Source organism: Prionailurus viverrinus, chromosome B2 (assembly GCF_022837055.1).
Source record: "Prionailurus viverrinus isolate Anna chromosome B2, UM_Priviv_1.0, whole genome shotgun sequence".
In the NCBI taxonomy this organism is placed as follows: domain Eukaryota; kingdom Metazoa; phylum Chordata; class Mammalia; order Carnivora; family Felidae; genus Prionailurus; species Prionailurus viverrinus.
In genome coordinates, this window is record NC_062565.1 from 1,399,927 (window position 1) to 1,422,239 (window position 22,313).

At 48.6% G+C, this 22,313-nt stretch overlaps 4 non-coding genes across 4 annotated transcripts; all 4 read left to right on the forward strand.

The window, feature by feature from the left end:
• The first annotated feature begins 6,918 nt into the window (after positions 1-6,918).
• TRNAA-AGC (transfer RNA alanine (anticodon AGC)) lies at positions 6,919-6,990 on the forward strand. Its single transcript has one exon. It is a non-coding gene; the product is annotated as a tRNA-Ala (tRNA).
• Positions 6,991-10,771: 3,781 nt separating this feature from the next.
• TRNAA-CGC (transfer RNA alanine (anticodon CGC)) lies at positions 10,772-10,843 on the forward strand. The gene has a single exon. It is a non-coding gene; the product is annotated as a tRNA-Ala (tRNA).
• A 3,663-nt stretch (positions 10,844-14,506) lies between these two features.
• Positions 14,507-14,578, forward strand: TRNAA-AGC (transfer RNA alanine (anticodon AGC)). The gene has a single exon. It is a non-coding gene; the product is annotated as a tRNA-Ala (tRNA).
• Positions 14,579-20,305: 5,727 nt separating this feature from the next.
• TRNAF-GAA (transfer RNA phenylalanine (anticodon GAA)) lies at positions 20,306-20,378 on the forward strand. Its single transcript has one exon. It is a non-coding gene; the product is annotated as a tRNA-Phe (tRNA).
• Positions 20,379-22,313: the final 1,935 nt, after the last annotated feature.

The window sequence follows — 22,313 nt, forward strand, 5'->3', positions numbered from 1 at the left end:
CTTTTGAAGACGCAGGTTTTGCTCCAACAGCTCTCCGGCCGCCTCACCACTTACTAAAACGTGTCTGCGCCTGTCTCTTGTCTCTTTGTTTTCTTGAAGTCCTCCGAACCCACATGAAAAACAACGAGAATCACCCGACCCCACTCTGTTTGCGGTGCGCGCGCGTCTCTGCTCTGGGACTGGGCGTGGCCGAGTCTGCAGCCACCTGCTGGCGGGTTCTCCACCGGAGAACCACCGCAGCAGCGACGACCCGGCGCACCTGCAGCGACTTCACCTCGCGGTACCGTCGGAGAGCAAGACGCACGGAGGCGCAGCGCACTGGACCCTGTCCTTCGATGCCCTCCTTCTCTGAGCTGCTGGGGCGGGGCGGACGAAATTGTGCATTCCCAGCACCCGCTCCCAGTCACAGCCCTCCTTCCTCCTTCCGCCCTCTCCTCCCATCCCCTCTCTCTGCTGTTACACCTTTAAAGTCGTTCCTGACTTTGAAGAAACTTCTCAAGTATCACGTAAACTTATCATCTAAACAGAAATTCTTTATTGTGTTAAATAAACTCTATCCTTCTTATCTGACTGACTTGAAGAAGCACCTGCTTGGCTAATACTGATAGATGAGTTAAGAGGGGAATCAGAAAATAAAGAGACAGCCCCATCCCCTTTCTTAGCACCCCCGGTTCCATCCCACATTTTGAAGGGCTTTGTACATTCAACGTGTGAACACCTCAGCACACACTTCTAAGCTTCAAACACTCCACTTGGCAAAGAGCCAGTCCAGGGCCACCTCCTAGGCCTAGAAGCATGCATGCTAATGGCATGGTCTGCCCTCAGAAGGATGGCCTCCGAAAGGGGGCGGGGTTGGGTGACGTCTGCTCAGGCCCTGGAAGAGGGGAGGGTCTGGGTTGTTTTGATAGAGAATTCTGGGAGCCCCCATACATAGAGTGTGGACCAAATATCCACAGGAAGAGACATGGCCAGGAGGGGCCCCAGGACATACTCATCTCTTGCCCATGGTTAAACATGAAACCGAGTGGATGCCCCAGAGTTTAAGGGGATATTTGTGTTTAATCAGACTTTTCCAATGTAGGTCTAAGGTTAACGTTACAGGCTATCTTTTCCAAATTAACCAGTTTCTTGACTCATGTATGTGTGTGTCCTGTAGCGTCTCTTTTGAAAATACAACTTGTACCTGAACCACAGAACCGTGTGCTTAACATTAGATTGTGATAATACCTGCAAAATTAGAAGGTTATGTAGGGGACGCAAAAGATTTCCTCAACCCTCTCAGGGTCCCTGGCTGGGTCTGAACATTAAAAAGACCAAGGCAGATTAACAGGAGAAAAACATACAAATTTACTTAACATAAGTTTTACATGACACCGTGACACGAGAGCCTTCCGAAGGAAAGGATGACCCAAGGAAACAGATGTGAGTATGTTTGGGTTGGGTTGGGTGCACAGTGGTCACCCGTGGAGGGATGTGATAGGTTAAGGAGGCTGAGGTAATCTGGCAAATTGGGGCAAACTTAGCAAGGTTGTTTTTCAGGGGTGTCCCTTTGTCTTTGGAAATAAGGATGCTTCTTTCAGTCACAGGGCGGGCATCTCTCACAGGTCACCTTTTATGACCTGTTTCAGGGAAGAAGGGCAATAGAGGGAGGCCAGAGTGACCTTTTGATGTTTTCTCAGATCCCTTCAGCTTAAAATATGTAATATGCCGAAGTGCCATATGTTGGAGTAGCATGTCCTGAACTCCATCGGTAATAGGATAGAATTTGTCAGGGAAGAAATAATCTAAACTTTATAGAGTTCTCCAGTGATGTTATACAGTAAAGGTTTGTGAGGATTTTGTGGCATAGGTTGTATTACCTTAGGACCGTTAAATCAATTAAACAGAGAGGCCAGTAGACGAGGGGGCTCTAATGCCTGCTTAAGCTGATTAAAACTAAGCCTGTATATGCTCGAAGGTTCAGAAATAGAAACAATAAGGACAACAAATCACAAACAGCCAACGAGGCTTTAAGCTCTAGCCAGTCGAATGACTTCCTTTCTTGTCTTCTGCTCTGTGTTTATACCTGCTGTCCTGTCAGATGGGCATCTCTAACCACCACAAGCTTGCCCCTAGCAGATCCGAGTTGATTTTTGCTCAAATAAACTAAAAAATTTTCATATGCCTCAGTTTATCTTTTAATAGGTAGAATTTTAGGGTAAAGAAAGCTCTTCTGAAAATGTTGATTTAAAAAAAAACATGAATTTCATTTGTACTGCTTTCTTAGGCTGGAGAATGAGGACAATGAAATGTACGTTTTAATGGGAGAACGTTAAGATTCATCAGAGCTTTAGCATTGTTGTTGTTTGGGGAAGGAGCTTATGATAAATAGACATAGATAAATTCGGCCACCCAAGGAGCTTCTTGGGTGCACTTTTCTAAAAATAAAGTGAAGAGCTTGGAGGAATCTGTCCTTGACCTTGTGAGCACTTTCAGGTAATGTGCACATCCATGTTCTGGAGAATGGCGTGGGCACCACCAAATGGCCATCTTGGGAACATCAGAGTCCTTTGCTGTGCATGAGAGTTCTCAGATGGCAATAGCTTTCTTTAATGGTAGATTGTGGTTTTTTATTACGTCCTTCTGGATTCTCAAAATCACATCAAGAAACTGTTTTTACAATGTGGATAGTAGTTTTCTTTTTTTTTTTAACGTTTATTTATTTTTGAGACAGAGAGAGACAGAGCATGAATGGGGGAGGGTCAGAGAGAGAGGGAGACACAGAATCTGAAACAGGTTCCAGGCTCTGAGCTGTCAGCACAGAGCCCGACACGGGACTTGAATTCACAAACCATGAGATCATGACCTGAGCCGAAGTTGGAAGCTTGCCCGACTGAGCCACCCAGGGGCCCCTGGATAGTAGTTTTCTAGGGCATTTCCTCTAGCTTCAAAAGTCTAACTCCCCAATATGCTTCAACAATCATAATTGAGCTTTTTTTCAGATGTGCATTTTCCTCTAATAAATCATTAACATTTTCCAATTTTTAATTAAGTTTCCCAAGACAGTTAAAAATCTCTGTGTTTCTATAGTGGTGAGCATAACATAATGTACAGAGTTGTCGAATTATTTGTTGTGCACCTGAAACTAACATAACAGTGTGTGCAAACCATACATCAACTTAAAAAAAACATATGTTTTCCATATCATAGCATTTCAAAATCACAGTCTGAAGTCACATGTACTGTCAGGATAGATGTGAACTCTTAAACCTTTAGCAGGTTAGAACATTAGTCCAGCCATCTGAGTGGATGTTGGGCAAAGGGGTAGGTAGCTTCTTTTACCCAGTTTGAAAAAGTTACAGCACATCCAGCACAAAGCACACCTTGAATCTTTAAGGATATGAATCACAGTTGTGCACGGGGGCTATCAGCACACGGCAGTCAGGACATATCCCCCTTTCTCTGTCTGACAAAGAGATCAATGAGGCTCCTTAGTAGACTCCTATTAGATAATTCTGGTCACCTCAGTCTCCTTCACCAGCTTGTAAATACACTCATGCCTGACCTCACTAGACCTTTCACCTCTGAAAAGCTTTGGCCGTCAGCACCGTCGACAGCCCCCTTGGCATGGGTCCTAATAGGATTCTATGTCAGAACTTCCACTTTTGTATATTCTTGCTCATACAATCCATGTTTTCGTAGCTTACAGACACTGGTGAATCAGAGGAAGGTTTTTCTCTCAGTGCGTCCCTCCCCCTCTCCTCTGAACTGTGTGTGGTTCTAAGCTTCCCCCTGGGACAGCCACCAAGTACACTGTCCTTGCCATGGAGCCCGGGGGCTGCAGCCCAGAGGACAACTGAGGAGACCAGCAAATGCACCAGCGGGAGAGCAACAATTAGCTTTCCCCTAACGTGGGACTCAAGCTCACCACCCCGAGACCAAGAGTCTTCTGCCCCACCAACTGAACCTTGTGCAGCAAGGCGGTTCCTCGTCTCCTTTGAACCATGCCTCAGGCCACAAGCCTAGAGGACCAGCTGGGATTTAAATCAGAATCTGCTCGTAGTGGTTTACAGGAAAATTGAAAGGCAACAGAACTCTTGTCATCTGTGATTTTTTTTTTGACTTTTTGGTTAAAACAGCTGCATAGAACCAAGTAAACTATATAGAATCAACGATTTGCTCTTTCTCAAACTATTTCACCCTCTACTCTCATTCCTGATTTTCAGTAAATGCCCAGAGAAACAGGCTCCGGATTTCTGTCCTCCGTATTATCAAAGTCTTACTTGTTCCATATCACGACTTCATTTCTCATAACTCCAGAGTCCCCTACAGCCAAGAGAGTCAAAGTAAAGCAGAATGGGAGGGGCGCTTTAGAATACAGGAGGATTGTGACACCAAAAAATGGGACAAGAAATATTATGCTGAGAAGTGTCTGTCAATTCTTCTCTTACTGAGTGCTTTTAGTATATTTGTATTAGTTTTTTTCTTAAAGCTTATTTATTTTTGAGAGAGAGAGAGAGCCAGAGCATGAGTTGGGGAGGGGCTGATAGGGAGACAGAGACACAGAATCCAAAGCAGGCTCCAGGCTCTGAGCTGTCAGTACAGAGCCTGACACGGGACTTGAACCCACGCGCTGGGAGATCATGACCTGAGCCAAAGTCAGACACTTAACCAACTGAGCCACCCAGGCACCCTATTTGTATTAGTCTATTAGGGCTGCTGTAACAAATTACCACAGACTTGGTAGCTTAAAACAACAGGAATTTATTCTCTCACAGTTATCTAGGCTGGAAGTACAAAATCAAGTGTCAGCTGGGTTATGCTCCCTCTGAGCCTCCTTCTTTGCCTCATCTTCCTTTCCGGCAGCTCCCGGTACCCCTCCACTTCCAATCTCTGCCTGCATCGTGGCACGGCCTCCTTTTCTCTGTGTGTCTCTGTCTCTGACATGTTTTCCTCTTCCTAGAAGGACATGAGTCAGCGGATTTAGGGCTCATCATATTTCAATATGATCTCCTAACTAAATGCATCTACAAAGACGCTATTTCTAAATAAGGTCACATTTTCAGGTTCCAAATGGACACGAACTTTTGGAGGACACTAAATCCTCCAGTAAATTATTAAACATACATTGTCTTTTGTCAAATGCTTTTTTCTGAACCTATAGAGATAATCATGTATGTTTTTTCCCTCCTTTTCTCTATCAACATGATGGTCTGTATTAATGTTGTTAAAGATAAGCCAGAGCTGATTAGTAGCTATAATAGCAGGAAAAACAGACTTTATTCAGGAATATTGTAATAGGGGGGAAGAGGCCTCAGTATAGAACTATCAATTCCAAATACAGTGTTTGGCAAGTGGGAATTTATAGCCAAGAGTGGGGTGGGGGTTCATCAGTGGTTAGGAAGTTCCCAAGAGGAAACATCAGGGGTAAGGAGGGATTGAGACTGAATGGCCCTAATAGGATTCTTGCTGGAAGTGGGGCACGGTGACCCTATGTCACCTGGGGGATGGCGGAGGATAAGGGGCCCAATTAGACATGGAAGGTGATCGGATACGGAGGATGGGGGACACCTAGCTAACCCAACTAAGGACTCTCACAGAAACTGGACAACACAGAGATGAAAATCAAAGACCCAAAGCCAAAGCCTAGTTGAAAAGGAGCGCAGGGGGCCCTGCATAGACTTGTGTGGAGAAGGGAATCTTTACCGGTGTCTTTCTTAATAATGAGTGCTCTGTGCATTTCTGGAATAGCCCCCAGTTGGACATCCTGCATTATGTGAAATAGGCTTATAGTTTTAATCTTTGGTGCAAACTGAAAAACGTGGTTAATAGTCTACTCACTTTATGCACCGAATAGGAAGTTTTTCTTCTTTTTCTATGCTTTGAATAATCTAAGTAGCATCATGACTTTCTGATATTTTTAACAGTTTGGTAGAATTCGCTTGTGAATGTATTTTCGCCTGATGCCCTTTTGGGGGCGTGCCTGTTCAACCACTTTCTCTGTTTTTCTAGAGTAATAGTCTGCTTGCCTCCCGTCTGTACAAAGATTGACTTGGATATGATATTTACAAAATCCACTTCATCTAAGTTTTTAAATCATTTGCTGAACTGTGCTACGATGCTTCTCACGCCTTTAAAAGCCCTCTTGTTACGGTGGGGACTTGGCTGCGGTCCTGATTTTCTCTTTTCCTAATTAGGTGAGCTGGAAGGTTGACTCTTCTGTTGCCTCTTCAACTATCTAGGTTCTTTAGTAGTTCCACTTTTTAAAACTCGTTATTTTCTGCATTCGTCTTTCTCAGCGCTCCCTTCTTTCAGTTTATTCCGAGTCTTCTGGTTTATCACGCTGTTCGTCTTCTAACGTCTTGAGCCGAGACTTGGGTGGCCTTTTCACTGTTGCCAGCGTCCTTCTAGCCTCTAATCGGAGAGGCTGGAGAACCACACCGTCTCTACCCAAAGAGCCACGTCCGCACCGTCAGCCTCGCAGGTGCACTCCTGGGGCTGGAGGGAGGGGCGCGGCGCCTGCCGCCCGGGCGCGGGGTGGTGGTGAGACGGGGGAGGGCGGCAGGTGCACCGCCCGCGCGGTCTCCCGGGAGGACCGGCCCCGGGGCGGTGTCTGCGCGCCCCTCGCCTTTTGCACCTGTCCTCCTTGGTCGCCTCCCTGCGCACGACTTCCGGCAGCCGGGAGAGCGGGAAAACGAGAGCGCCGAGGCCCGAGAGAACGCGTTCGCGGCGGCCTCGCGGGGCGGATCTGGGGCTCCCACGGGCTCTGGCCCGCAGCGCGCTTCGCTCGTCTCTCCGCGGAGCGAGCCTCCGACCCGGCTGCGAGGTTGCCGAGCCGCCGCATCAGGCGCCGCGGACCCGGCCCAGGCAGCTTCCGGGAGCCCGTCGCCGGCGCCTGCGCTGCCCTTGAATAGCCTCTCGGGAGAGCGCCTTTCCTGCGGGGGTGTAGCTCAGTGGTAGAGCGCGTGCTTAGCATGCACGAGGCCCCGGGTTCAATCCCCGGCACCTCCACTTTTGCTCCGGGTCCCTCCTCACCGATACGGTGGGCGCGGGGGTCCCGCCTCCATTTTGCAGCTGTATTAACCGCGCGGGAAAGGAGAGGCGAGGACGGAGAAGCCGACTGGGGGAAGGGCGCGGGCTCTCACACGGCCTTCCTAGCTCCCCTGCTTCCGGCCGCAGTGGCCGCGCCCACAGCCCTCGGCGCGGGTGCAGCGCCGCCCGCAGGCGTCCGCGCAGGGTCCCCGCGCCCCAACACGGGTGCCAGCCGAGTTCCGTCTGCACCCCTAGCGACCCGGCCCGAGGCAGGTGCGCCCCCATCAGTGCGGTCCTCGCACCCACCGTGGTGGCCCCTGCGAGCTGATGAGAAACGCAGAACGTCCGCCCCCGCGCAGACCCGCTCAACCACGACCTGGATCCCCAACCCGATTCCTTTGGGAATCGCCGGGTTGGGTGATTTGGGAAGCTTTGGGAAGCGCCGGGTTGGGTGCTGGGACGTGGCTCAGAAGGGTATACATTTTAAGTGCATGCCTGTATTCTAATCTTTTCCCAATTTCCCATTCCAATGTAGGAGATACAATTGCAAAAATGTACTTCTATTGTCGAACCATTTGTGCGGCCTGATAATGGACCTTGTTCTCTCCCATGGTAATATAATATTAATATTTTCTGAATCAACATACATAACTGAATTCGAGGTGAAGTTTCTTTTTCCTTTTAATAAACATTCGCAAGTTTTGCAATCAACACTGTGCTAACTTCCAATATGTACTGGGAACTTTGTGTCTGTCTTTGTGCTCAGCAACATTTAAAATAGCACAGTATCTTGTAATCATTTCCATACTCAGCGCTGCCTCGTCCTCATCAAATCTTTAAGTGCTTTGGTATTAATACCAAAATCAATAATTTGGCTAATACCAAAGTCCCCTTTCGTGTACTAAGCCCTGTGATAGATTTTGAAGATCCTAACCCTTAGCTACCACAATGGAAGTGCGGGCTGACGGACTGCTCAGGTATTGGGAATCCTGGTTCCCCGAACAAACATAATGTCAAAAGTTTCCCTGTGAAGTGACGAGGAAATTTTTTCTTTTTCTGTTTCATTACTTTAATTTTTGCGATTAGGGAATTTTCAAAGGAGAAATAAGTTCCATGGACAATTCTTTCTCAAGTTAAGATGTCTTGGCTTTGGGATTTACGTCTCCATAAAAGATTCCGAAGTAGTGCTCAGGAGCCAGACTTTCTTGAAGCGAACGATCGTTCTCTTTCTGTTCTGCTGTCATGTTTTCCCTCCTCTTGTTTTCAAGGTACAATTTTACAGTGTCTTTCTGCCACTTGTACCCACCATGTCAGGAGACTATGGGAATTCATGGAGTCACAAAAAGAAACAAGACAAAACATGAGAAAGAATATCTTGAATTATCACGACTGCCTTTCTGTATTATATTAGGGCTCAGCCCAAATGTGGGGGCGGGGGGAAGGGGGAAAAAAAGGAAAAGGGAAAATAATGCAACCATAGACTTCTCCATGGAAACCCACCTCTGTGATTTAAAGGAGAAGAGAATATAGTGAAAAGGTCAAGAGCTTAGTATGAGAACGCTTTAGAAAATATTGGATGGAAAAATTTTAAATTATAAAAATAAATAAAATAATAAAACATTATAAAAATAAAACAATAAAAACAAATAACGTGCTGCCTGAGCTGTCTGAGGTACTTCTTTGAGAGCAAGTTGTGTCTAACTTTGACTCAGAATAAGACTGACTCATTTTAAAGTACACTGTAGATGAATTTTGGAACTTCAACCTTGTTTTATTTGGGTGTTCTATCTCAACAAACTTATCTTTTGTTTAGCTTTCTCAGGGAGAAATTACAGATTCAGAAACTCTTAGAGGAAAGGCGACGTGGCCATGTGTGGGACCATCTGTGAATGTGCAGGAGGCAGCAGTTGGGTAGGACCATGGGCTGCACAGGAATGTGGGAGCAGACATGATCCCTTAGGCCATGTAGACACTCTAACTGAAAAGGCAGTGCTTTATTTTTTTTCACAGGCACATTTAATTGGAGAAAAAGGATGAGTTAATCATTTACGGCCTAGTGTAGAAAGTTTCTTCGCATTCAGTCAAGGTAGGAGACTTATTAGAGCAGTATAACTAATCTTCCTTGTCCATGTTACCAAGGTGAGACATTGTAAACACACACGGATCCTAAGTGTGGATTGGAATTCTGGAGCACAAAAGCTCCCCACATAAAAATCCCACTCCTGCTGGCCTGCCACCTTTTTAAAAATGGCACCCAACCAGTTACAATGTTTCCACCTGTCCTAGATGCACTGGAAATAGGCTTCATGTGTCTTCAGGGTCTGAGTTCTACTTTATGAGATAAATGGTTATTTCACTAGAAGAATCATGTTTGAAACTCATCCTACTACCTCCCCGGGAATAGATATTTTCAATCATGCGGTGGATGGAGAGTCTGAATGTTGTCAAAGAACATTGATTAACAATTCTGCTGTTCAGGGTACCTTGGGGCAAACAGAAAAAAGAACCCCAACCTCTTTGTGAATCACTTGTAGTACTCCTGCTGATATGTAGATGTCTCCAGGAGCGATTTAAGGGATAATTACTGGATGATCCTGGGAGTTTTCACAATTGTGTTTCCACAGCATCGAACAGCCTAGATAATATTCCAGCCATCCTCTTACACACACACACACACACACACACACACACACACACACACACACACATACAACCACGTACCAGAGCTTGCAGAGTTCGGTGGGGGGCACTTCTCAAGCCCTCGAGTCCAGTGCAACCTGCCACTTGTGTTTCCTTCTGTCTATTCTAGCAGCCCCATGAGCCAGCCAAGAGAGAAATTCTGCCAAACCAATAATGTCCTTTCAATTTCAAGAGGCTCAGTGACACACTCACTTAAAAAGATCTAAAACGAAGAAGAGAGAATACCAACTAGGAGCCTGGTGCCAGGAAATGAGTCTTTCTGGGTCTCCCATGGAAGTTTCAAGGCCGCAGGGCTAACCAGTGTGAATTGTAGGGTTCAGGGTCAGTCTGGGAAGAAGTCTCCCCCTCAGAATCCCGCCCCCAGAACCATCAGTAAACGAGGTCCTGAGTCCACATCTCCCAGGACACTCAGCTCTCGTTCTGCCATTATACTTGTTCCGCTCACGCCCACCCCCACCCCCCCCAGTCAGGTCTGGGCACTGGGCGGGGTTCGCCGCGCTGCACCCCCAGGCCGACCTTAGAGACGGATCCCTTACCTTCCACGTGCCCCGAACCACACCCACCCCTTCCTCTCCACGCCGCACCCCCCATTCTCCGGAAGATCAAGGACCACAAATCTCTGGGTTGAAAGACGGGTCCCTTCGCGCGCCTCCATCTGGGTCTCGCTCTGTAAACCCAGTAGGTCCCTATCCCTGTGCGGCCACCGAAGCGTTATTACCCTGGACGCCCCCTCCGGCCTGCTCAGTTGCCCTCAGGCTGTGATAAATCCGACTCTGAAACTCCGAGAGGCCTGTGGTATGGATTCCCACCCGGGTTTCCCCAAGAAAATCATGCCCTGCCCTGCCCTTCCCCGTGGAGCGGACAGCAAACAGCAAGACGTGTTCAAGCCAGGGAAGAGCCGGCCAGTTTTCTGACAAGCGCTTCCAATATTCTGTGCCCCCTTTCGAGCTCTGTTTGCTAAAAGGCTAGTCCCTCCGCCCCCAGCCCCCCCGCCCCCGTCCCCCCACACCTGCGGCTCCTCCACCCCATGCAGACAGGTGCGGGGGGCCTGCGGCGGCCGGGGGGTGTAGCTCAGTGGGAGAGCGCGTGTTTCGCATGCACGAGGCCCCGGGTTCGACCCCCAGCACCTCCAGCCGCCCCCCCCCCCATCCTTAGGAGGTGCAGGTTGCACTAGCCTACCTTCTGCTTCTTTACTCCCTGGCAGAATGCTCACCAGAAAACCAACACGTGACCCAAGACGTTGATTTTTACTCTGTTTAGACCCCACGAGCCTCAAAGCCACCAGAGGCTGCGGGCAGAAGAGGCGCGCAGTCGGTTCCCTCAGGCAGGTGTAACGCGTCACTGCGCACGCACAGGCTGAACGCACAGGTGTGCGGCCCGGGGCAGGGGTGGGGGGGGCGCATCCGGCTGTGGCAGCGGCCCCGCGGCTCACCCTGCGGCCGCATCTCCCCACCCCTGCCCCCAGGTCCCGCTGGCCTCCCCCCTCCGCCTCCCTCCTGTAAGGACCCCTGTGATCGGCTGGGCCTACCGCACAATCCAGGGCAAGTTCCGCGTTTCAAGTCCCTTCTGTCCTCACACCGGCAAAGACTTTGCTTCCCTCCGCGGGGACGACGCCTGGGCTCGCTGGGACCCGGTGTTCCGCCTACGACCCCTCCGCTCGACACAAGAAGCCTGCCCCCATAGTAACAACGTTGTCAGTTCGCCCCTATTCCCACCACTGTTGAGAGCAGGGCAAACGGAAAAAGGAGAAGAAAACCAGAGGCCTGAGGCAAAGTAGTTCCTTTGTTTGTGTGAAGTTTTTAGGAGCAACCACAAGTCTTCTCTCCTCCACTTCTGTTCTGTCTCCATCACCCGAAGTTTGACGCAGGTGCTAAGTGGGTGGCCGCTGCCGCCACAGGACAGCACAAAGAGGCCAGAGTCCTGCCAAACATTAAAAAAAAAAAAAATCTGCTTTAAATGACTCAGTAGCCTGCATGGGCCCGACTGCTGGCTCAAACCGTCCGATTTCCTTCCCTCCACTCAGTCCCTTCTTTTAAAATCCCTGCTTACGGACAGCTGGGTGGCCTAGTTGGTTAAATGCTCGACTTTTGACTTGGGCTCAGGTCATGATCTCACGGTTCATGGGTTCAGGCCCCGCATCAGACAGCACGGAGCCTGCTTGGGGTTTTCTCCCTCTCTCTGCCCCTCCCCCACTCGCTCTGTTTCTCTCAAAATAAATAAAATAAAAAATAATAAAGTAAAATCTCTACATAAAAGTATACCAAGAAATGTCAGTTAACACCCACCATGCTACTATGAAGAGGTGGCAGAAAAAAACTTTTTGTTTGTGTCAAAATCATTAGCCAAAACAAGAACACATAGTTGGCAGGTGTCTAAGGCATTCTCGCTGCTGCGAAAGAGCAGCCATTTCTTCTACTGCTTCTTGTCCAAACTTCTACTCTGCGTTTCCCAGGCACTGCTCAAAGTTTCTAGTCCACTGATGGCCCCACCAAAGGGCTGTTATGGTTTCAACCCCAAACTACCCGCTCCCATCACTGCCGCTGAATAATAGAGGGAGGAGTGTTGGGTCTCACAGCCTCACTCTCTCTTCCCAGCCAGGCAGGCCCTGCTCGCTTCCCAGCTCTGGAGAAAGAAATTCATCCCTTTCAGATGTCCTTAGATGAGTAAGTCACAAGCAAGGCGTGTGAAAGCGAAACAGAGCAAAACACCTGCTAAATTCTAACATTCTAAGTTGGCAAATCCACAACTTTGTCTCTGCTTAGCAGTCTTTTCAATACGATGGGAACCACCTGAGAAGCACGTACTGTCCAAATGTTGGGATTATTTCAGAGCACCGTGTTGCCTGTCCCTCAACAACCAATAAATCCCTATCTATCTATCTATCTATCTATCTATCTATCATCTATCCATCCTATTGAGAGACAAAGGGAGAAAGATTATTCTTTTCTAAACTATTTCAAAACCATTTTTGGATACTGTGTCTTTTTATCCACAATCCTTTTATCGTAAACCTCCGTCATAATCCTTTTATTGTACACTTCAGCATGTATTTCTTCAGAGCAAGGACATTTCCTTACCACAGCACAAATTTTGAAGTTAGGAAATTTAACACTGGTTAAATAGTATTGTCTAATATGCAGTCTTACTAGCTTTAATTTTGCTAATAAATTCCTTTATAGAAATTTCTGTCCCCAAATTGGGTCCATTACAGCATCATGTATGAATTTACCCTTTAGTCTTTTTAAAATCTGGAATGGTTTCTCACACTTCTTGTTTTTCATGAGATCAACATGTTCCCCAGTTAATGTTGTGATTAGACTAGATTTGGGTTGTGAATATTTGGGGGGAATGTCACAGGAATGATGTCTCCCTGCATCACACCAGGCTCATTAGTCATGTTTGCTTTGATCACTTTGTTAAGGTTGTGTTTACCAGGTTTCTTCCCCTTAAAATGATCATTTCCCTCCCTTATAATTAATAAACCTGTAAGGAAATACTCTGAGACTATATAAATATTCTGATCATCATCAAAATTTTACCTATGCTTTTAACTGACTTATGAATTTTGCCTGACTCTATTATTGTTCTGATGGTGACAAAGTGGTGATTTTCTAACTTTGTTATTACTTCTATTATTAGCTCACACCCCACTGTAAGGAAAACTTTCCCTTCTTCCATATTGATTTAAGTATCCAAGAATTATAATCACTTGTCATTATTCATGCTGGAAGTGTCTCTGATTTGACCAGTGAGAGGCCCTTCAAGTTGGCCTCTGGATCCTTTTGAACTGCCCCCTTCATTTTTAAGCACCTACATTATAGCACAGAAAGATATCTCAGGTTCATCTTGTACTTTCCCTGGTCCAGTCCTAGAGTCAGTGATTTCTAAAAGTATCTGGTTCCTTTGAGTGGGGAATGGTATTTAAAAAGCAAGATAGTGGGCTAGCATTGCTTTTTGTTACAGAAGTATCATGTCTTCTAGGCCCTGTTAGCAGACAGATCTGGGGGGAAATGACAGATTTATATACAGTTTCATACTGATGGCTCTAATTCCTGTCCAGAGTCAACAGGACTATGCCTTCCTTTCTTCCTTCTCTAACGAGAGAGCCTTGATTTCCAACACCAAATATGTATTCACTTTTCCAATCACACAAATTCACACACACAAATAAAAATAAATAAAATTCACACAAAAATATCACAATTGCTATACTCTTACACACTACAAAAAATAATAATGATAACCCTGCTACAGAACAGTTAAGATTCGCTTTTTCTGTCTTTACAATTAAAACAAAATACTGTGTAAAACATTTACTTGGATCTGTTCTTCCTCTATGTGGTTATGCTATGTTCAATTTGTTTCTGTTTGTATTCAGCTTTAGAGTCTTTGAACACACACTTGAGAGAGTTTATTTTTTTATTTTATTTTATTTTATTTTTTACTGTATAAGGCATTGATGTATCCAAGAGTCAAAGGCCACCGAAAGTAATACTGGGAAACCCCGCAAGAGAACGTCGTGTCCCAGGATGCACCCAGGTGGTGGACTGGAAGAGCCTGCGGGCAGTGGGATCCCAGGGGGAGTGGACTCTGGGAAGGGCTGCTCATGAGCTGACCGTGAACAAGGAACTGAAACGCCTTTTTTCCGGGGCAGCCGACCCTCAGAGGGGACGTAGTGTATGGAGTATAGAAAGGACGGAACTAAACACAAAGGCTTAGATGATTAACCCTGAGACTCAGGCAACTGCAGTTACAGTAGGGTCATGAAAGGGCTTCAGGGCCTAAGCAGGAGCGAGGGGGTGTAGCTCAGTGGTAGAGCGCGTGCTTAGCATGCACGAGGTCCTGGGTTCAATCCCCAGCACCTCCAGTTTTGTTCCACCCGTACTTCTAACCTCTTCCGGTGCTCCAAATATCTCCGTGAAACTCGACTTGCGGCCGCCGCTCATTTTTAGCCCCTTTGGGAAGCAGGGAGGTGGCCGAGCTCATTCACTGAGGTTATTTGTTGTTGATTCTGTTATTACCCAATCTGCAAGCACTCTCAGCGATCACCAGCACCTGGGCCCCATCAATGCGCTACAGGAGCCAGAGGGTAGTGTTGTCAGGTGAGCCTGGGAGACCCCAGGCCCTGAGCCCTGACCCAGCCATGGAAAAGATGTCGCATTCAAGGGGAGACACCACAGTAGATGAGGGGCACGAGCAGGAACGTTTATTGAGGTGAGTACAGTCTTGAGATGTGAGAGCGTGTGAGCCCAAGGGGTCGGGGTTTCTGTTACTGACAGTTGTTAACAAGGGGGTGGAGAACCCACTAGTTGGGGCGGGGATTCTTAGAAGTAGGGTCTGGGGGCTCCTTTCCTTATTTGACCAGGGCCTTTCTGTCCTGGCTCTGCCACCTGTGATGGGGCTTCTCTGGAGTGAGGCCGGACAGGCCTCTGACCCTCCCCACGGCTAGCCATGTCCTCCTCCAGGCTGGCCTCCAGGCTTCTTAGGGCCTAAATAACCTCGTCTAACAACAGCAGTCCTTCCAACTGCACAGCGTCTGGTTGTGGGACCTGGAAGCACTCGGCATGGGGTCTGTGAGGCCCAAGGGAAGAGCCATGTGGGTCTGGATCAGAGTTAAGCACTCACGCTGTCCTGTGGGTTTACAGTCCTACCTCCTCCCCAACCCGGATGACTTATTCAAGCCAAGTCTACACGGCTTGGAAACTTGCACGCAAACCTTCCTAGGTTCACGGCCAGCGGTTGATGGCTGATGTGCAGGTGGCCACCGCTTCTGTCAGAGACTCTCACAGTCTGGGGCTTAGTGACAGAAAAGCCGTTAAACTGCAAAGGATGATAAGTGTGGACACGACAGTGGTCCCCTGTGCTGAAATCGGGGCGCCCCGGGGCGTTTCCGTCTGAAAAGGCAGACACCGAGGTCCTGGGGCCAGGACCAGTCAGGGGACGCTCAGTTCTTTGTTCCCCCAGAAGTTAGGAGCTCTTCTCCCCACCGCAACACCATACATCTTTTTCGGCCTCAATCTCCTGAGTCTCCAGGGCCACCCTCTGTCTCTGGAACTTTCCAGAGTTCCGGATTCTGATGTCAAGGCGCCTCAACAGAAGCCCACAGGAGGACACGCCATCCCGTCTTAGAAAATCAGTCACCTGGGGCGCCTGGGTGGCTCATTCGGTTAAGCGTCCAACTTCGGCTCAGGTCATGATCTCGCGGTCCGTGAGTTCGAGCCCCGCGTCGGGCTCTGTGCTGGCAGCTCGGAGGCTGGAGCCTGTTTCAGATTGTGTCTCCCTCTCTCTCTGACCCTTCCCTGTTCATGCTCTGTCTCTCCCTCTCTCAAAAATAAATAAATGTTAAAAAAATTTAAAAAAGAAAGAAAGAAAGAAAATCAGTCACCGAAGGAAAAAGCAGTCGAGGTTCCAAGCATCCAGAGAGCAGAAAGGCAGCCTCCTTCTCCCTCTAGAGAAGCCAAGAGACCAGGGATCTTCCAGAAAATTCCCTCACCTTTTCCTACCTGTCTACACGGGGTGGTCACCAACCTTCAGCTGACTCACCCGCACTGCCCGCGTGCTGGCCCGAGGACGGGGTGGCGGCCGCGAGCATCAGCCCTGTTGGGGCCCCGGGACTTCAGGAGAAAGTCGGGTTCTTCTGAGAGTTGGAAATAAGCGGGCCAGCAAACGAGAACATTCTTACCTTTTGCATGTCAGGCAAAACCTTACAAAGCACCACGTTTGCAGCGTCTTGGCTGTGCCGATCCCAGGGGCGCGGGCAGGACCTGCCCCCACAGCGTCCACGTACTCCCGGACTCCCCGCAGCTCCCGAACTGCGAGCACACGTCAGCCTCGCGCGGCCTCAGAGCGCGCAACCTGTCCGGCCAGAGGCCCAAGGAGAGGTGAGGCTCTGAAGCCACCAAGGTCCGAGGCAAAATGGGCCACATCCCCTCTGGGACAAGCCCGCGTCCCTTGAGAGAGAAGGCGCGCCTCTGCGGCCTCACACCGGCAGGAAGCTGCGGAGAGATGCGGGAGTCCACTAGCCGCTGCACCTGCCCGCAGATGCTGTTCCTTTCCAGGATGCTTTTCCCTGCGCTCCTCCCCTTCGGCCCTGCCCAGCGCCCGGCCCCTCCCTGCCTCAACCCTCCGCCCCCGCGGTGTGCACTCCAAGCCTTCCCTGCAGTCCAGCGCATCCCCGCGTCCCTACCCGCCCTCTTCAGTCTCTGTGCTGACTCCCATCCACATCACTTTGTACTTTTCTTCCTTCCCTGTGCTCCCAGTTCAGACCGAGCCCGGGCCTGGTTGGGGCGACGTGCGGGGCTGCGGGTAAACCCTGAGTAGGTCATGTTTTCTGTGCTGGGGAGAAGCAATCGGTAAAAGAACCAAAATAGTTTGGGAGATTATCATCCCAAACCTTACATCCAAATTTTACACTCCTACCAACTCTTGGCTAAAGACAAAAAAAAAAAAAAAAAAAAAAAAAAGCCTGGACGTGGAGACTGGGGTTTGAGGACCCATGCAGACATGTAGGGTTTTATTGAAATTCACTCCTTCACTGTATTTCCTGGTTCCAGAGAAAACTGTTCCCGAAATTCTGAAAACCGCGGAGACTGTTGACAGGAGTGCGGGTCCTGGCTCTGTGAGTTGTTGCGGGAGCTTCTAGTGCTCACAGAGGGCAGCAGCCCGGAGCCCGCAGGTTGAAAAGCACTGGGGAGACAGGAGGTAATGGAGGCAAGGAGGTTCGCAAGGACATCTTTCCTTCTTTCTTCTTCTCTTGTTACATAAATCGAGGCTTAATTATAAAGTAAGATGCATAAACCTTAATGAACGAGCTTGATGGGCTGCGACTATGCAGACGTCCCGGTAACCAGCACCCCCGGTAACCAGCACCCCCCGGTAACCAGCACCGCGGTAACCAGCACCACAGTAACCAGCACCCCGGCAAAGACCCAAGACTCTTAGGCTCCCGGAGCTTCCCCCTCTTACCATGATCCGCTCTGTTTTCTGACCTCCACCACCAGAGATGTGTTTTTCTCCTGTTCTGAAATAGAAACAGAATCATATGATATGTGCTCATTTGAGTATTTCACTCCAGTTTTAAAACAATTAGATTCATCCGTAGTGATGGTTGTGGAAGTTTTCGTTGCCCCCTAGGCGTTCCTTCGGATGGAAACTGTACATCACGAGATAACACCACAAGGTGTTGATTCCCTTCACTGCTGGAGCACATTTGGAGGGCGCCGGGTGTTGGCTGAACGTCTAACGTGGCCACAAGCACTCCTGTCCATGTTCCTGTCATTCTAGTGTAGGTGAAAAATTGTCCCTTTTCCCCTTCTGGATTCTTTGCTGGTCCAGTAATTAACGTAAGACTTCTAAGCTAATTAGGAATGCTTCTAAATTCTACATTTGTACTCTTAATTCAAGTTTTTCTCTCAGTTTCTCAAATAACTGGGTTTATGCTAATGTTCTGTGATTTAAAACAGGTGTGGGACATGTGAGTCGTGCACTGACAGAAAATGACAGAAAAATGTAGTTTTGGCGTTCACGAGCAAACGCAACGGCACTTAACAACATAAATTAATGTAAGACAAATTACAGGGGAAAAACAAATTTAATTCTTTATATATGAGAGCCCCATAGAAACATGAAACTCGAAGGAGTGACAAGACAAAGGGGTTTGGGCTTGGGGTAGTAAACAGTGGAGAAGTAACGAGGTTCATTTATCTGACTTTCTCTGCCCTAAATCCCCTGTCTCTGGTGCTGAGATGCTTTGTGCCCTCTTGGTACAGGGGACACTCATCTGCTTTCAGGGACCAAGGAGAATCAGAGTGTCCTCACACCAGCTGTTTCTCAAGTCCCTTTAGTTCAAAGTAATCAAGATGCCAATGTGACAGATTTCGGGGTGGCAGTTCTGCACCCCTCCACAAGGGAAATACTCATGCATTTCTCTTGGGCACACGCACAGGTGTGGTCTCGGGGCCACAGGTCATATGCATATTTAGTTCCAGCCAATATTTCTGGGGGCGCCTGGCTGGCTCAGTTGGTGAAGCACACGACTCTTGATCTCAGGGTTGTGACCTTGGGCCCCACTTTGGGTGTAGAGATAAGAAATAAAATCCCAGCGCAGGTGTGCGGGTGGCTGGAAAGCCTGGTCAGAGATGCCTGAGACTTGTAGCTGCTTCGCACCCTCAGCAGAACCTGATGCTGGTGAGGAGGAGTATTTCACTGTTTTTAAATTTGAATCTCCCTGCTAGCAAAAGACGTTGAGCACCTTTTAAATCGCCTACTGGCTATATGGGGATCCTCTTTTGTGAAGTGCGTCTGAATTTGCTCTTTCTTTTCGAGATTTTAGTCTTTTTCTTAGCGTTTTGTAGAAGTGCTTCACACATGCCAGGTAAGAGTATTTGTAATTCGTAAGTACTGAAATGCCTTCTGAGACTGTGGCTCATCTCTTCCTAACGCGGAGAGGGCGTGACAAACTTTCGAAGAAGGGGAAAGAAGAAACGAAGGGGAGAGAGGTTGAGGACACAGGAGAGAGTTCCATCCGGAGATCTCTGTGGTTTTTCCGTGCAGGAAAAATGCCCTGGGCCTTTGGCGGGGCGGGGGCCTTGGGAGGGACTGATGGGGAGAGTGGTCCTCGAGCAGAAGCGCCGTTATCTGGCCTGTCTTCCTCTTACACTTCCAGCACGGGGTCCAGAGGTTTAGGGCACGGCGGCGTGTGACACGGTGGATTTTCTGTCCTTGAAGACTCCTCAGAAATGTGGCTCATGTTTCCGGAGGGTGAGGGCATTTCTGCGGTGAGAGGTGTGGCTCAGGGGGGCTCCGCCCTTTCCTAGTGAGCGGGTTCGTACCCACGCTCTCACCTCTACCTGTCTGTCTCCCGCAATCCAGTACTCGGTCTCCTTCGAACAACTCGTCTTGCAGGCTGTGGGGAAAGGGAGGGCCTCATCAGCCTCAGCCTGCGCCCTGGGTACGCGCCCGGGGTCTCTCCCTGGGTCTCTGCCCCGGGTTTCCGCCCGGGGTCTCCGCCCAGGGTCTCTCCCTGGGTCTCCGCCCAAGGTGTCTGCCCAAGGTCTCCCCTTGGGTCCCCGCCCAACGTCTCTACCTGAGTCCCCGCCTGGGGTCTCCCCTCGGCCGCCCGCAGTGTCCGCTCCGGGAAGCCAGGGAGGAAACACCGGCTCGTCCGGATTTCCTGAACCCCGAGCAAGAAGCCAGTCACCACCCCCACGTGCCCACTAGCCCTGTTCCTGCTGCTCGGCCCCTGAGGAGCAAGACAGAGAAAGGACCGGAGAAGACTCGGTAATTCCGTGTTGAATTCCCTGCATCCCCGAGCGGCGTTCGCGTCGTGGGGAACCCCAGGCGACCACGCAGGGAGCACCTGCTGACCCGTTTCTACCCGCCCCTCCTCCTCCAGCTCACCCGCTACCTCCGAAGGCCTTCTCCTCGCGCAGGGTTTCTGGGAGCCCTTCCCCCCCCCCCCCCCCGCCCCCAACTCTCGGGGAAGCGGATGCCTGCGAGCAAAGTGGGAGCGGACACGTTGGGTGTGGGGGGTACTCTGGCCCCGCGATGCAGACTTTACCAATTGGAGAATGACCAAAGAAGGAGCCTTCCAGCAGCCGAAATAGCTCAGCTGGGAGAGCGTTAGACTGAAGATCTAAAGGTCCCTGGTTCGACCCCGGGTTTCGGCAGCTTGGCTTTTGCCCCGGCACGTGGGGGAGGGCGGGGGCGCGTTTTTGTCACACTCTCTTGGTTCCTATTCACTGAGGTCTTGGATGAAACGTTAACCGACATAGCGAATATTTCATTTAAAGTTTTACAACCTAAGAAATTCCAATATGTTACATGCCATTACCCTTACAACTCATTTCTGTCTTGATGGGTGTGTGTGTGATGTTTTTAATCCACACAACAATTGCAGGGGGGAATCTGCAGAGAAAGAACCACTGCAATGTTGTAGTAGAATGTGTGTGGTGTGTGCTCGTGTACGTGCAAGGACAATTCTGCAACCAGAAAACGAGAGTATCCATTATTATGTGGATATATGTGTGCATAAAGAACTTATACAACGCAACACCGAAAAACCAAATAATCCAATTAAAAAATGGGCAGAAGACATGAAGAGACACTTCTCCAAGGAAGACATCCAGATGGCCAACCGACACATGAAAAAATGCTCAACATCACTCGTCATCAGGGAAATACAAATCAAAACCACAATGAGATACCCCCTTACCCCTATGAGAATGGCTAACATTAACAACTCAGGCAACAACAGATGCGGCGAGGATGTGGAGAAAGAGGAACCCTCTCGCACTGCTGGTGGGAAAGCAAACTGGTGCGGCCACTCCGGAAAACAGTATGGAGACTCCTCAAAAAATCAAAAATAAAACTACCCTACGACCCAGGAATTGCACGGCAAAGTCAGTTGGAGAGAGACAAATACCATATGATTTCACGCAAGTGTGGAATATAAGAAAACAAAACAAATGAACAAAGTGGGGGGGGGGGGGAAAGACAAACCAAGAAACAGACTCTTAACTACAGAGAAGAACTTGATGGTCACCAGAGGGGAGGTGGGTGGGGGGCCGGGTAGAATAGATGAAGGGGATTAAGAGCACCGCTGTCCTGATGAGCAGTGAGTAATGCATAGAATTGCCATATCCCTATATTGTACCCCCGAAACTGATTTAACACTGCATTATCAACCATACTGGAAATAAAAGAAAATAAAGGAAATAAAAGTTCCATGAGCCAAGTGGGAGAACTAGTCTGCCAGAAAAATCTTATTCCTCCAATTTCAGAAAGGACTCACTGTCATTTTAGGAATATTGGCAAAAGCTCATATATGAGGAAACCAGAATGCGAAACACTTAACCACTAGAAATCCGGTACCAGGAAATGGGTTTTCTCAGCATCTTCTCATGTAGTTCAAAGAACACAGTCTTAACCAGGATAAGTCCCAGGGTTCAAGAAATGTCCAGGAGTGAATGCTAATGAGCACACTCTTTGGTCTTTATCTGGCTTCTCATTCTTGGGTCTCCCAGTGACTCACAAACCCAAGGCTTGAAGCCCCGGTGATCCTGAGTTGGCCGTGTAGCATCCTCACAAGTGCGCTGCATGTATCTCGAATTTAATGTGTGCAAAGCTAGCTCATGTTCCTCATGTTCCCATCCTCCCCCCTCCCTCCATCTCCAAAAGAATTTTTATAACCTGTTTTCTGCACTTCTTCTGTTTGATAATGGCATGATGTTTCCTATAAATAAATAGATGATTTTTCCCTTGACCCTTAAATCTTGTGTCTCTTTACCTTTGGTCTCACTCTCACAATCCAACATTTCTCTCCATCCCCAAAGCTGTTTCCTTCATGCCTAATGACTGCCTTTTGAAAAAGAGATTTTGGACAATTGGCAGGGCCTCCTAAGTTTGAAGAGAAACGACCCTTTAAGTGAAATGCTGAATGCATCACTCTAGGGTTTCCTTTTAGGGTTGTGATGCCTTTTCCCTATTAAATCTGATACTTAATATTCCAATGGAGCAAACAAGAAATATTATGAACCATTTTAGGCCGGAAAATGCTGACTTTCCAAAGCCTTGTGTCTCAGGGTAAGACATATCTGAAGGAA